Raw genomic sequence first — 14187 nt, forward strand, 5'->3', positions numbered from 1 at the left:
AAGACCATTCATCTGCGGTGGCATCACCATCCGACCCTTCGTACGTCTGCTACGCATGTGGGCAGTCACTGAAGCCAACCATCTATCACCTTGTATGGGACTGCATAGGTCTGGTAGGGCCACGTGAGACACATCGGCCTGCCTGGGTACTCGCTTACGAGGACTGGATCCGTCCGAAGGGCCGCATCAAACATACTTTATCCGCACTTTGGCAGTTCGTTCTGGACTCCTCCATGTTGGGACACTATTGAGGTCTTCATCTCCCCTCCCTGCTCTTCCCCATGTGGCCTTGAGCCATCCCTTTTAATAAATGTTCGTTGTTGTTGTAGCCATCGTGCCCTGCAAACCCTTACAGCATTCAATACCCATCCCAATTATTTACAGTACACCGAAAGAACATCACAACTTCCTTACCCTCCTCATGCAGCCTCTTCGCACCGCCGGCCACCACCCCTAAATATTCGCGGTGATTTTAGCGTTCCCCACTTAGCTTTGGGTTACACTCGTACCATGCGCAAAGGCCGTTTAATTTGATAAGTTTCACACAACCTCCGCCTCACCTTAGAAACAGACCCCCAAACCTCACCCGCATAGGCAACAGTGTTCAATGGCACACCACCCCCGACCTAACCTTCTCGCATTGAGCGCCAGAAGTGTCCTGGAAAACCCTTCCAGACACTCTGTGTAGTGATCATTACGTCACTCAAACCACACTCCATCAACCCCATCAATTTGCCTACACGCCACCACCCCTACACATCACTGATTGGGACGCGTTCTGTACTGAGTGTGCTACCCTACCTGCTCTCACTCACTTCAATAAAGGCGCGTTCGAGCAAAGGATTCGTCAACCCGTTAGCCCAGAGCTTCCCAGCCCCTATGCGCATTCCCACCTCCTCCATCGGTGGGATGCCTACCGGACTGTTGAAAAGCTCTGGCACTCCTAGAAACGCCCAAGGGCGCTCAAATGCAAACTTGCTCGCCTACATGTTTCCATGCATGCTCATGCCGCCACACTCGCTCGGACTCACTGGTATCATTTTGATGGAAAGGCGCGGAGGCCTTTCCATGAATTAGACTTGGGCACTTTTCTGCTACCTCTTCGACACGACTTCGTCCAAAACCATCACAAGTACCCTCCTGCACTCGGTCATCAACAATTACCCAGGCACGTCCGCTGAGCTTGTAGACAAGCTTCGATTCATGTACATTCCTACTTCCTCATCGCAGCACCCTTCCCTTCTCACTTATTCCAGACCTCCGAATGTTTCTCTCGACCACGCCATCCTAGCCCACCGCCAGCCCAGATAGACAGGCTATCGCGCACGCACCCGGCCACGTCGTTCTCGCAGCGGCCCACCTAACCTCCCGCTTCCCCTCACTTATGGCCTCCCTTATTCCCACTATGCTTCGCTAACTCTTTGGTGAACGCCCACAGCCGCGCAATGGCTTTACGCCCACTACCACCACGTGTACTCCACTACCAGCACGCCGACCGCCAACTGGGCAGGGCGAGACATGTACAGCGCACATTCCCTCCCTCCCAGCATCATTTTTACGTCGACGCAGCTAGCTACCACAATAAGCCGCCGTTCGCCACAACTGTCATTTCATCGCTCGAAAGCCCTCCCTTGGACGTACTCACGATACATACAACATCAGCAACCGCTGCGGGGGAGGCGGCTATCGGTCTAGCCCTTGTACAGTCTCCAACACCCAGAGTCGTCTTTTCGGACTCCCATACGGCAATTCGCAACTTCTCAGCAGGACTACTCCCCCCAACCATTCTAAACTTTTCTCGCGCAGAACACCATCCCACCATGTGGCTCTGGTGTGGACCCACGCCCACACGGTAAGGGAAGCCAATAAAGCGGCCGACCGTACAGCTCGAGCTCTTGTCACCCGAGCAGACCCTTCTTTCAGCTCTACCCACGGCACCCTCAGCTTCCGGGACGCTCTAGTCTCGTACCGGGACATTAACCTCTTCTGGCTCCTCCGCAGAATGTATCCTCCCCCACGCACTTCCCTAACCCACGAAACCGCTCAGCAGGGGCGGCTACTTCAAACACACACAACCCCCTGCTTAACTGTCCTTCACCGCATCAGCCCCAATCTCTACCCTCGCCTCTTTGCCCTCAATGTCTCCAGCCAAATACCCGCTACCATTCCTTTTGCAAGTGTCCCCATGACCAATTACCTCCTTCTCCTTCCCCCTTAGACTGGAAAGAGGCCCTAGAGAGCTCCGACCCGCAGTGCAGTTGGCACTATTCAACGGGGCTGCCCAGGTCGCAGAGAACATGGCATCTTCCGCAAGCCCTCTCCCCTAGACACAGTTTCCAAATAAAGTGTTTCTTCCTCTCTATGTATGCGCTCCCCTTTACGAAAGCAACAATAATGTGGTTTATCGGTCGGAACTCAGAGGGTTCAGAGGCTCGACGTGCCACCGACCGAGAAAAGTAGGTGCTTTTCTGGCTAATATAATTCTGAACCTTGCGGTGAGACGTCCGCGGATATCGGATACAGCTGATACAGTGCTCCATTGAAATATGCGCTGTGAAGAAAGATTCCGCGTGGTCGCGAGTTGTGGCCCGGAAGGCATTATACCGGTCAAATAAAATGGCTAAGACCCGTCGCTTGTACAAAATTCTTCGTGTTTGACACGCCACTCCCATTCGTTACCTTGGGCAAACAACGGCATTCACCGTAATAAGAGAGGTTTCACTATAAATGTTTTGTTTCCTCACTCCCTCTTATAACTGTATTCAGTCGCCCACGTTTACCTTGTCGGTGAAGCAGAAGGCACTGAAATCTTGATGCTGGAAGGAGCGGATTAAAAACACATCATGTCCTTCTTTCTGATGCACTACCTACTATCGATAGTATAGGCACAGTATTGACGTGTTCGTTCCAATTTCCACTTCTGGCTTCGGTGATCATAACGCCCGCTTTTCTGGAGTTGGTACGACGCGTGGGCTGCCAAATCCGAAGTAACCTGCGATAGATGTTTGCCACTGCAGCGTTGGGGCTTCTCTAGCCGCATTACTGCCAGCTCAGCTTCCTGCTGTCGTTTGAGCTCTGCTTTACGCCGTAGATTATCAGTTTCAGTATATGCGAAAATATAGAAACGTTATAACCGAACTGAAGCCAATCACTGTGCCGTTAACTATAACTCAACGTTCATCGTTTTTTTTGTTGCATATATGAGATCCGCCAGAAACGTATGCGTATGAGGGTTCCCCAGAAAGAGGTTTCTCCGTACAAGATACGCCGCCAGATTTTCGTTTTGCCTAGCCATTTAGCGGTCCTTTTGAAAATGGCTTCGGTTATACAAATCAACTTCCCTAGTGAAAGTATTCCCTGTGCCACAGCCGCGGTCTTTCGGCGGTGTCTTGGCCGCCGCCTCGAAGAGCCTGGACAGACGAACGGACGGACGGACGGACAGACGGACGGATGGATGGATGGATGGATGGATGGATGGATGGATGGATGGATGGATGGATGGATGGATGGATGGATGGATGGATGGATGGATGGATGGATGGATGGATACAGTTTCCCCTTCAGAAACTGCAGGCGCTTGTTTTCTGATTGGTTGTCATTAGAGCGGGTCGCAGTCACAGTTGGCCTGATGGACGCTCCGGCCGAGGCGAGCCGAACGAGGTTGGGGACGGTTATTGGCGACGCGGGGGCGAACCATATGTGCCACTTCGGGACCCGTAAGAAAAGCTAATCTCCCGTTCGAACGGTGCGTACTCGCATCGTTGCCTTACTGACGTCGTCGACAGAAACGAGATATATGTCCACGAATCTTGCAATAATAGCAGACTTGGCGGTCACTCGGGAAAGGCTGGTGGCCAGAGTGCATGTTCGTGTCGTATTACCGTGGCATGCTTGCAGTGGGTATCGCTCTTTAGTGTGCGTGGGCCAACGGGGCTTCAATTGGTAAAAGCGGTTTGGATGCGATGACTGATTAGTACCGCGTGGGTGTCGTAGGACGAGGAGATGTCGAGGGCATCACACCCACAATAGATGCCAGCTGCTCTTTCGCCAGGTCGTGCAGCTCAGGGGCTTCGTTGTGAAAGTAATATCGTGGAGCAGTACGCGGGTCACTGAGCAGCAGCTATTTGCTGAATATTTGGCGTATGAGAGAGCGTAAGTCCATGTCTCCTTGTGACGGCTTAGCCAGAGCATCCGGTTGCAAACGTGGTAGGTTACTTGACGTTAAAAGAGGTTGAGATGTTTGAAAGAAATGAAGTTGCACCGGCTAACATCCCCAAGTGCAGGAAACGATTACCTTAATTTAAATAATCGACAAAGTGGAATGAAGCAGAGCCCCGCTGGTGGCGTAATGGTTATCGGATGAATCGTGTATTCTGGAGTTCACCGGATCAGATCCAACTCTGCAGGCAAGTTTTTTTCTACTTTCTTCCTTTCTAACCTCTCAACCTGTTTATAGATAATAAATAACCCACAACAGTGTTCCCTCGGCTTTCTTTGGTTTTCGTTGCTGTATATCCTTATTTCTGTATTACCTCAACGAACCCAACATCTTAATTGCAGGTTCACTAAATGCTTCGCGAAGGTCCCGGTCTGGTATTCTGGTGCCATAAGTAGCTAAGAGAGTCCACAGAGGGTTAATCCCGCAAGGATAATGCGACCAAAGACACGTTAACTATTGAGTAATGTCTTTGTACGCACACTTTCTTCTATTATTCGTTTTTTGCATGACCCACAAGAGAATAGAACGCATTAGATGATTCGTTGATTGAACAGCCAACACCCAAAAACAGTCAACACCCGAGTACACTTTCTCACGTTAACAAATCTGTGACCCCTTTCTGTATGTGTCAGGACTGTATTTTGTGCCAAATGTTCTTTTTGCTCTTTCTTTGCTCTTTTTACGTGTCGTTCTCTTTTTTGTTCTGCGTTGATCTGTTGGTATTAGTAGTTTTTTTGTGTTCGATAAGTGAACGAATTGTGATTAGTCTTGAACTGCTCTCTCTGACATCGCGAGAGTCTTATTTCCCATGTTATGTAAGTGAGTGTTGCGATTCACTTCTTTGTTGTTGTTGATTGAAGTTACACTGTAATGCTGAAATGCTGCTCCTATGATTATCCCTTGTGTTATTGACAGTATGGCGAAATAAATAAATAAAAAGCGTAGAGAATCCTTGAAAACAGCGAATACAACTGCGACTATTTTTCCGTTTTGACTAGGTGGAACATTTTGCCAGTAGGTGTATTTGTCCGAATTTACACCGTGTTTTCACAGTTGATCTTCACAGTACGTCTCCCACCTTTTTGGGGGAGGAAATTTGGAGAGAAGCTAGAAGAATGGTGGTGGGATAGATCAGTGGAGAATATATAAACAGAAGTCCTTTGAACAATTAGGAAGTATTAAAATGTTAACTGAAATAAGAAATAGGAGTCTGGAAATTTATTAAAGGTTAGAATACCCAGTATAAAACACGAAACAAAAGGAGAGAAAACTAAATAAGCAGAACATATTTCTTGAAATACCTCCGGGCAGGCCTCCTGCACACGCGCCCACATACACACGCGTAAACGCATGCGCAAACCATGGACACTCGATGGAACCCTGTTTCCATTGAGTTGCCGTGCACACACACTCACACAGTCGTACGGATTTATTAGCCGGGTTACCTCTATAAGTATACAGCGTCGGACAAGGATAGGTAGACGACAATGTGGTATTGGCTGGAATAATGCGTTGGTGTTCATTTATAAATTGCGTAATGGTCGGGAATTCATAAATATGGTACTATTCTTGATTTCCCTAAAAAAATAATTTTTCGAAATGTTCAGGTGCTTCGTCAGAGACATGTTTGGATTGTATTTTGCGTATTCCCTATTATTATCGAACCACAGTGCTGATAGTCTTCCTGTTTGTCGTATTTATTGCATTCAACACGCATTGCGGTGAATCAAATAACTCCTATTGGAAGAGTTACACATCAAGCACTCACTGCTTGAATACAGTATTCTGACTGCACCTGTCACCAGTGTTTGTAGCAATGTTTTAAACACGCACACGCACGTGTTTGTGGTGTTTGTGTGTGTACGTGTACCTCCGTGTGTGCGTGTGTGTGTGTGCGTGTCTGTGTGTGTGAGAGAGAGATAGACGGAACTCCACCCTCGCTCGTATGTACTCATAATGGGTGTATCTATGGACAACCTGGCTATTCCAACGAAGCTACCTTGGTGCTCTTATGTATTGTGAAAGCGAGGCTGTATAATCAGGGTAAAAGAAAAGTTGGGCGATTTTAAAGTTGCTTTGTTGCATTATCGTTGTGTAATGGACGCACTGTACCGACTACAACTAAACGCATTCGAATGAGTTTTCATGGCTCGGCCATGTTAGCGGATCGCATGAACACCTTTACAAATTGTAATCTTAATCTGCGGTAGGTTTTGGCAACGGCACTTTTATTGGACCCATTTATCTTTTGTTACACGTCGTCAGATTAATCAGAGCCAGTGAGATGCCGAGGAGGAATTCCCACTCGCAGTGTTTCCGAACAATTACTGGCACGGTATATTAGCACACATTTATGAATTGCTAGCGTGCTCTATTTTCCCAGACCACTCCTCCAACTGCAGCATTGTATGCTGAACACGGTCAAATTTACACACATCTTTCCCTTTTCAGGTGTGGTTTTTTTTAGAGGGATTAAGATCGCCATGCATGAATATAATTGCCTTGACCCCTGCAGGTGCAGAACTTGTCCGATTTTTCAAAATATACTTTTTCCCAAACTACAAATATTTGCTTTGACGGTGCACCTTTTTCAGTTACGCAAAGATACGATGGCGAGATTCCAAGGCACCGAATTGCCAAAAATTACCAGCAGTGCTCCTTCTCCTGAAATCCCACCTTGGAAGGGGACCTTCGCTAAGAACCAAGTATGTGAGAACTTCACAAGAAGCTGCTGTGGGAAAGTATGCATTAACGACCCGTATAAACTTAAACAGGAACAGTGCACACGGCTCTTGAAAGGAAGTCGGAAAGGCAGTTGTTTCAAAAATTCAGATGCAGAAAAAGACCGTGCAAGAAATGATAGCAGCAAAACATTCATCGGCCATTTCACTGTTTAAAGGTGGTTGTCCAGTGAAACTCTATTGGCGAGGCGACATTGAGATTGAGATACTTCAAATTTTAGAGAAGGTTTCAAAGCGAAGGGCTGTAGTTGCCTCGACTGGGTCTCTCGTTCTAGGCGTCACAGTTAATCTCTTGCTCCAGTGCATTGGGAGCGGCACAACGTCCACGGATATAGTCGGCGGTACGGACAATCTCGCCTTTCCCCACCTTAGCCTTGGCTTCGATCGTCATACCGATGCATAACTACTACCTGGTGGGGTTTTTTGACGCCTCGCCAGCTACGTCACCACCATGTAGGCAAGACCATTTCTCTGTGAAAGACCAAGATTTTCTTTTTCTCTTGGAACTTTTGTGTCCCCCCCATTGGTTTCTTTCGCGCACACGGAGACCATGTTCTCGAGGCCTTTCTTCTCGCAATCACGTAGACGGTTCCAGGGCCACAAAAAGCGTCTTTGTGAAAGATATGTTAAGATATCTGGATATATCTATAATAGAGTTTGAACATATCGGTGACGTTGACCCTGACCTTCATCCTCAGCCAGATGCGCAAGCATTGCATCACTTTGAGAATTCAAGGTTTCTCGCAAACGTCCCTAGTACACCATGATAATCATTTTCACGTGTCTAGCCATCTCAGTGGTCAGGTTTACTCGCTTTTGCACTTTCCACCTACACTGGTGACACAGAGCGTATTTTTTCTGTAGTACGGAGGATGTGATCGGCACACCTCCTTTTCTGGCTAAGGCAGTTGAGGGCATGCTATGAACCTACTGTGAACACAGATTTCTTTTACTTCTGTACCTATCTAATGGCGGCATGGCCGCGTACGGCTATTGTTTGCTTTAAGCCTTGTTACCCGAGAAAGTACATGTGTAAGAATTCTGTGGAGCAAATGAAATCTTCATACTCAAAAATGAATCATTGTTTCGGGTAAAGAACTTGTATTCATTGATTATTGAAGAAAACGTAATGCGACAATGCAGGTAGCAAGAGGTAAGACTCCTGTCTATGGCGTTCTTGGGAGAAATCTCTGCGCACAGCATCAATACGTGTAAGAAAGATATATGGGGTATTGTGACAGAATTACTGTCACCGGGGTAGGCCCCGGCCTACACTGATCGACACCATACTTTCAACACCGAAGGTTTCTGTTCAAAGTATGGTATTCAATTCAAAGGACATCTTTAGGAGCATTTCCAGGGTCATTTCGTGTGGGAGAGAGAGTTAGCACAAAAACGCTCAGACACTATTAAACATCAATTCAAATATTAAAAAGAAAACCTTTACAAGGTCGCCATTCGCGGCCTGGGAAGACTCTACATGTCCGGAGAAGAAAGCCTTCGAAAACATGGTCACCGTGTGTGCAAAAAAACGGAGTGGTAGTGACGCAAATACACAAGAAGAAACCAATCATGGAGGTCTTGCACAATGAAACGACCTTGACTTCGTGGTTGTGACGTAGGTGGCGAGCCGAAAAAAACAACCACCAGGTAGTAGGTCACGCGTTGGTAGGAGAATCGAAGCCTTGAGCAAAGACGCGAGATTGCCGTGCCACACAGTGTACCCGTCTTCGTGGGGCTGCTGTGAGTGGGCGGGAAGAAGAGAGGACCCGTGACCCCTAGAGCGAGAGACCCAGTCAAGACAACGCAGTGCTTCGCCTCTAAAAAGGAGTAGTCTATACAGAAACTCCTGCGCACCGCATAGCCAACGGCAAGGAAAATATGGTGTGCTGGGAGAGAATTGCTACAACAGGGGTAGACGCCAGCCTACACCGATTTACAGAGATCATTCGCTACGCCTAACACCAAAGGGCTCTGTTGAAAGTAAGGTCTTCAGTTCAAAGGGAACCTTGAGAAGCATTTCCATGCTTAGCGTTGGTGTGGATGCGAGAGGTAGTGCCCATGTGCACGCTTCTGGACGAAACATGCATATTTGGATTGGTTGGGATAGCGCAGCACAGAGAAAATGCGCAGCTGTGCCAGATTAAGAATTCAATGTTGGCGAATGCGGTCATCCGGCAATAGGGACCGTAAGCAATAATAAGGGTAGGGTCCTGGGCACGTTGGTACTCCATTGTTAAATAAATTGATTGCGCTAAAAAAGGAGGACACGGACGATGTAAGGACCGACACACAGGCCGCCCACGACACACATGGCGCCGTGTGGATCGCTCGTCACATCGTCTGTGTCCCCCTTTTTAGCGCAATCAATTTATTTGACCGTAAGCAGTTGGAAATACTGGTGTGTGAAACAGTTGCGTAGGGTCTTGGTGGCGAGCTGTGCGTCTGGAATGCTTTGTTCGGATATATTACCACATGACGAAGCATCACGACAACAAAAACAAGAGCCAGGGGATCAACGAAAGGAGCGCGGGACTCTGGTGGCTGTCGTGCGTGGTGAAGTGGAACGTGAGTATGGGGAGATGCCCGAGGAGTGTTTATTTAGGGTTAGGGCAATGGGAATCAAATTCATGTGCTGCTTCACGGGCAGCTTGTTTGCCCTTCCAGGTTGGTTTTAATAGAGGTACATGCAAAGAGGGCGGATGTATAGCAGCGTATGGTGAACAAACATGTTCTGAAGTTCGTCGGTGGTGGTATTGGTTACCATTCCCGCGATTGCACAGTACGTTGAGTTGTGTAGGACATAAATGTAAGCGGTGACTTCTTGCTGCATGTCCACCATGTTAAGGGAGGTGTTCTGCTTTATCTTCTTGGGGTCCCGTCGGATGCGAACAGTGATGCAATCATGTGTAGCACAAAATATAAACGCTGCAGTACTCACTGCGTTTGGGTTATATAAATAAGCTACTGGTCAACCATTCGTGCTACGATGCTAAATGACCACTTAGTTTTCATCACGTGTTAGAGGCGGAAATCGCTTTTGGCAGAGAGGTGGTGGTCCGATTACAAATGATGCTGCTGGGGGTGCTAGTCGGTGCATATCCGATCGCTGGAAAGAAGGATGACGAAGCTGGGACTGTTTTGTTAGGAAGCGCCTGTGGCTCTTAAGACTTGCTACGTCGGTCTATGTAAGAACGGTACGTGCTCAGTTTCCATGTGCGCAGTGCACTGGATCTGTCTTGATGATAGTGTGTAGTTGTATTCGGTTAGCTTGCAAGCGATCGGAATGTATGGTGAAGCATACCGAACTACGCCTACGATTAACGCATTGAGCGAGTACACGGGCAACTTTGGACGCTTCGCTGGCGGAACCGGAGTGGTCATGTGGCAGCGCTGCTGTATGGCCGCACTACTCGGGGCGCCGGTATGCTCATTCGGCTTGCCACTCCACTAAGGATCTTTAAAGAGCCAAATAAGTCAAACAAATAACGGTGGCGTCGATGTTCAAAGGTGCACGGACACCGCTCATACCGGGGAATTGATTCGTTTATCTCGGGCCTTCGTTGAGTGAAACTGCCCGTACCTTGGTGTTTTAGGATGCGTAGCACGGTTAAGACACTTTCAAACCCTACCAGGGGTTGTTGCGCCGCCCTCTTTTATTCTGATTGACAAACACAACCTGTCTGGCTCTCTCCCCATGTCGTAAGCATCTTGCTCTTTATTGGAGAGACAAAAATGAAAACCGCTGGAATATGTAGGGCTTCCGTAATATCGAAACAGGCCGTGAAACAGTCAAGCTTTGCTTTAAAACTTCATTGGCAATAGTGGCACATGGCTTAATGAAAAGACTGCGTTTTTTGTGCTAACAGCAATACTGCAGAGGCAGCTGCGAGAAAAATGTGGTCTCCTCTAAATAAGATTCTTGCCAAAAACATTTTTGCCAATCATTTCTAAACCAAATATAGTACACTTGTGTAAAATATCTCAACTTCAGTTGTTTAGTTAATACGTATATATATATATATATATATTGTTTTATTTTCTAAAACAACAATCAACGCTCCACCGGTGGGAAGAAAGTTATTTTTGAAAAACGTTTGATTACCAGGGGCTAATTTTTAAAATATGACATGTCGGAGAGTACCTGGTCGGTTTTTTTCTTATAGCAAAAAACAAAACACTACCGGCCGATTTCTTTAGAAAAACTATGTCGTAAAGGTGTGCTTTAAAATGTTTTTTATTGACAATATTCTTCTTTATTAACCCGGCCTGGAAATCGTCTATTCACTACGATTACGGGACCCCACATGATATATGTTCTCGTGGACGGTATTCGCAATGGCGCGTTTCAGTAATGGGTGCGAACTTACGCTGCACTTTTTGGAAGGTTGATACCTGCTTTTGGCGCTAATGCACAAGTCGCCGACAGAGGCACGACCACCGCAGAGGAACGTGTACCGACCTCATCGTCATAGAAAAATATTGTGAATATTTAAAAATAAAGTGTCCTGAACGCAGAGCAAGTGTACGGGGCACATAATTAAATGAAAGTTGTTTTTTAAGCGCAGCATAGGTGAGTTGTCTTTGCGGAGGCCTAAAAATGATCTGAACGGCAAGAACCGACTGGCAGCGTTTCAACGAACTGAACCATACGTTTTTCTGTTATTTTTACGGTTTGCAGGAAATCAATACCGCAAGGTTAACGCAGTTGCAAAGGGCATCTGTGGCGACTTCAGCGTGCTCAGCGACTCGCACGAACTCAACTTTACCAGGGATAACTGCTTCGGTGCCGTATTGTTCACGCAGCAGCTCTGAAGTGTATTTTACCGTTGCTGCAACGTGACTGTCCGCGAGTCGCGCGTTCGGGTATTAGAGCGGAATGGGTGACCACAGCGGGTTCCGCTTCGGCTGGCGGGCTGATAAATAACAATCAGTCTAAGGTGCGTAGCATGCAAAACACGCTATGGCGGATGGAGATCCTTCTATCCAGTTCAGCGGCACCGGGCTTCAACCGCCACCGAAATTCGATTTTGGGAACCCAAGCTCTTGGAAAAAGACATCCCCCTCGCGAGGGGCACGATCAAATGCACAGCATTTCCGAGGGGGTGCGCCGGCAAGTCGTATCTCTTGATCGCGGGACCCGTGTCGCCATCTTTTGGAAGCGCGGGACAACTTGTGGCGCTTTCGAAACAAACGAGAAATGAGTGAAGGATATAAGGCGCGTTCGGTGCATCGAAATCTGTGTCGGCTTCGTGGCTCGGTCGGTTGTGCGCCGGGCACCTTGCGTTCCGCCCGCGGCGTCATGGGTTCGAAACCGGGCGCCGGAAACTGTTATTTCTTCCTGTTTGCGGACTACGACAAGGCGCGCCTGCGGACTACGACAGGGCGCGCATGCGGACTACGACAAGGCGCGCATGCGGACTACGACAGCGCACGCCAACGCCGCGTGACATTGTGAGTTACTAAAATGCTATGCATTTAAAATGCCCTTATGACAAATCAATCAGACTGGAACTTCTTACTGACCATGCCGCCCGCATTTACAGCGGCGCCGGTGTTTTTACGTCTTTAGTTGCCCAAAATACCACCTAATGAGACCAAGTCCATTTATCGGCTTGGCTGCATGACGACACTCGATGAACACCCAATACCGTGACCTACGTGACCGCGACCCACCAGTCCCAAATGATGACTACCTTGTCTCGCTCGTCAACGATTTACTCCTCCAACACAACGTGAACCTTCTTTTTAAAGTCGTTACGGTCGCGAAGAATAAATCAGGGCCTCCACTTTTTGACTTTCAGAATTCCCATTCCAGCTCTTCCCAGGAAAATGTCGCTTGCTACACTCATCACCTTGGCCGAATGCGAGCGTTTCGTTGTGACCGCCAACACCTCAGGAACCTCTACGGGTGGTCAACGGTACATTTCGCTGACCACCAGTGTGTGTTTCTGCAGATAATAGCGTGGGACATTCCACCTCCTCTAGCCCATGAGCTCTGATGTCTTCTAGAGTCCTATCGGAATATTTTCAAGATGAACTTCTGTCCTCTGAGCCAGACGTCTCGTGTGGGACATCACAAAAACATTCGTTAGCGACCCCAAGGCGTTTAAGCCTCTACCATGAGTCCCGCACTGAGCGTACCGTGATTAAACAGGAAGTGAAGAAGATGCTGAGAAAAGATTGTATTGGGACATCTAGTCCACAGGCATCACCAGTTTTTTTGGTCAAAAAGATCAAATGCTCATCGCGATTCTGTGTCGATTACAGATTTTCAAAAATTACCAGAAAGGACCTTTACCCACTTTTTCGCATCAACGATGTCCATAAGTGCCTGAGAGGCGTATAGTAGTTCTCGTCCACTGACCTTAGATCCAGATACTGGCAAATTGCAATTGACCCCATAAACCAGAAAAAGACTGCTTTAGTAACACCAGACAGACTGTGCCAATTTAAGGTCCAGACGTGTTGTCTTTGAACAGTGCCGGCCACGTTCCAATAGATGATAGACTCGCTTGTGTGTATTTAAAAGTACGACGTGCTGGTGCTATCTGGAAGACGTCATCGTCTTTTCTGTCATGTTTGAGACCCGCCGACATCCCCTCTGGGACATCCTGGCAGTTATTCGCAGAGCTGGAGTTAAGCTGAATATGGTAAAGTGCCACTCCAATTGCGTTAAATAAATACCCTGGGGCACCTCATCGACGCTAAGAGAGTCCGATCTGATCCAGGAAAAATACCCGTCGTTAAAGACATCCCTGTGTTTTGAGATGTGAAAGACGTTCGCAGCTTTGTAGGGACCTGCTACTACTTTCGCGGCTTCGTCAAGAACTTTGCTGAACCTGCCAGGCCGTTCACGGATTTGCTCATACAAGTTTACACGTTTTCCCTAGGCCCTGATCAAGTTTTCGGTTGTTCAGCCCTCGTCGACCATTTCATTAATCCACCTAATCTGGTGTACTTTGATGATTCTGCTTCGGCCGAAGTCCACACAGACGCAAGTGTCCACGGTATAGGTGCTGCACTGGTTCAGAAGCACCCCGCCTCGAACGATTGATACGGAACTCCTGTTGCGTGTTTTCCACATCCTCATGGAAGAAATGGGTCACTGAGTGCCAATGGCTTGCTTTTGTAGGGACCATAAACATACTCCGTGCATATTTATGCGGAAGTACAATGTCCAGGGTAACTGACCACCATGCCCGATGCTGGCTTGCTTCCTTGAAA

Source organism: Haemaphysalis longicornis, unplaced genomic scaffold (assembly GCF_048455015.1).
Source record: "Haemaphysalis longicornis isolate Haplotype H1 unplaced genomic scaffold, Haemaphysalis longicornis Haplotype H1 scaffold_13, whole genome shotgun sequence".
NCBI lineage: Eukaryota > Metazoa > Arthropoda > Arachnida > Ixodida > Ixodidae > Haemaphysalis > Haemaphysalis longicornis.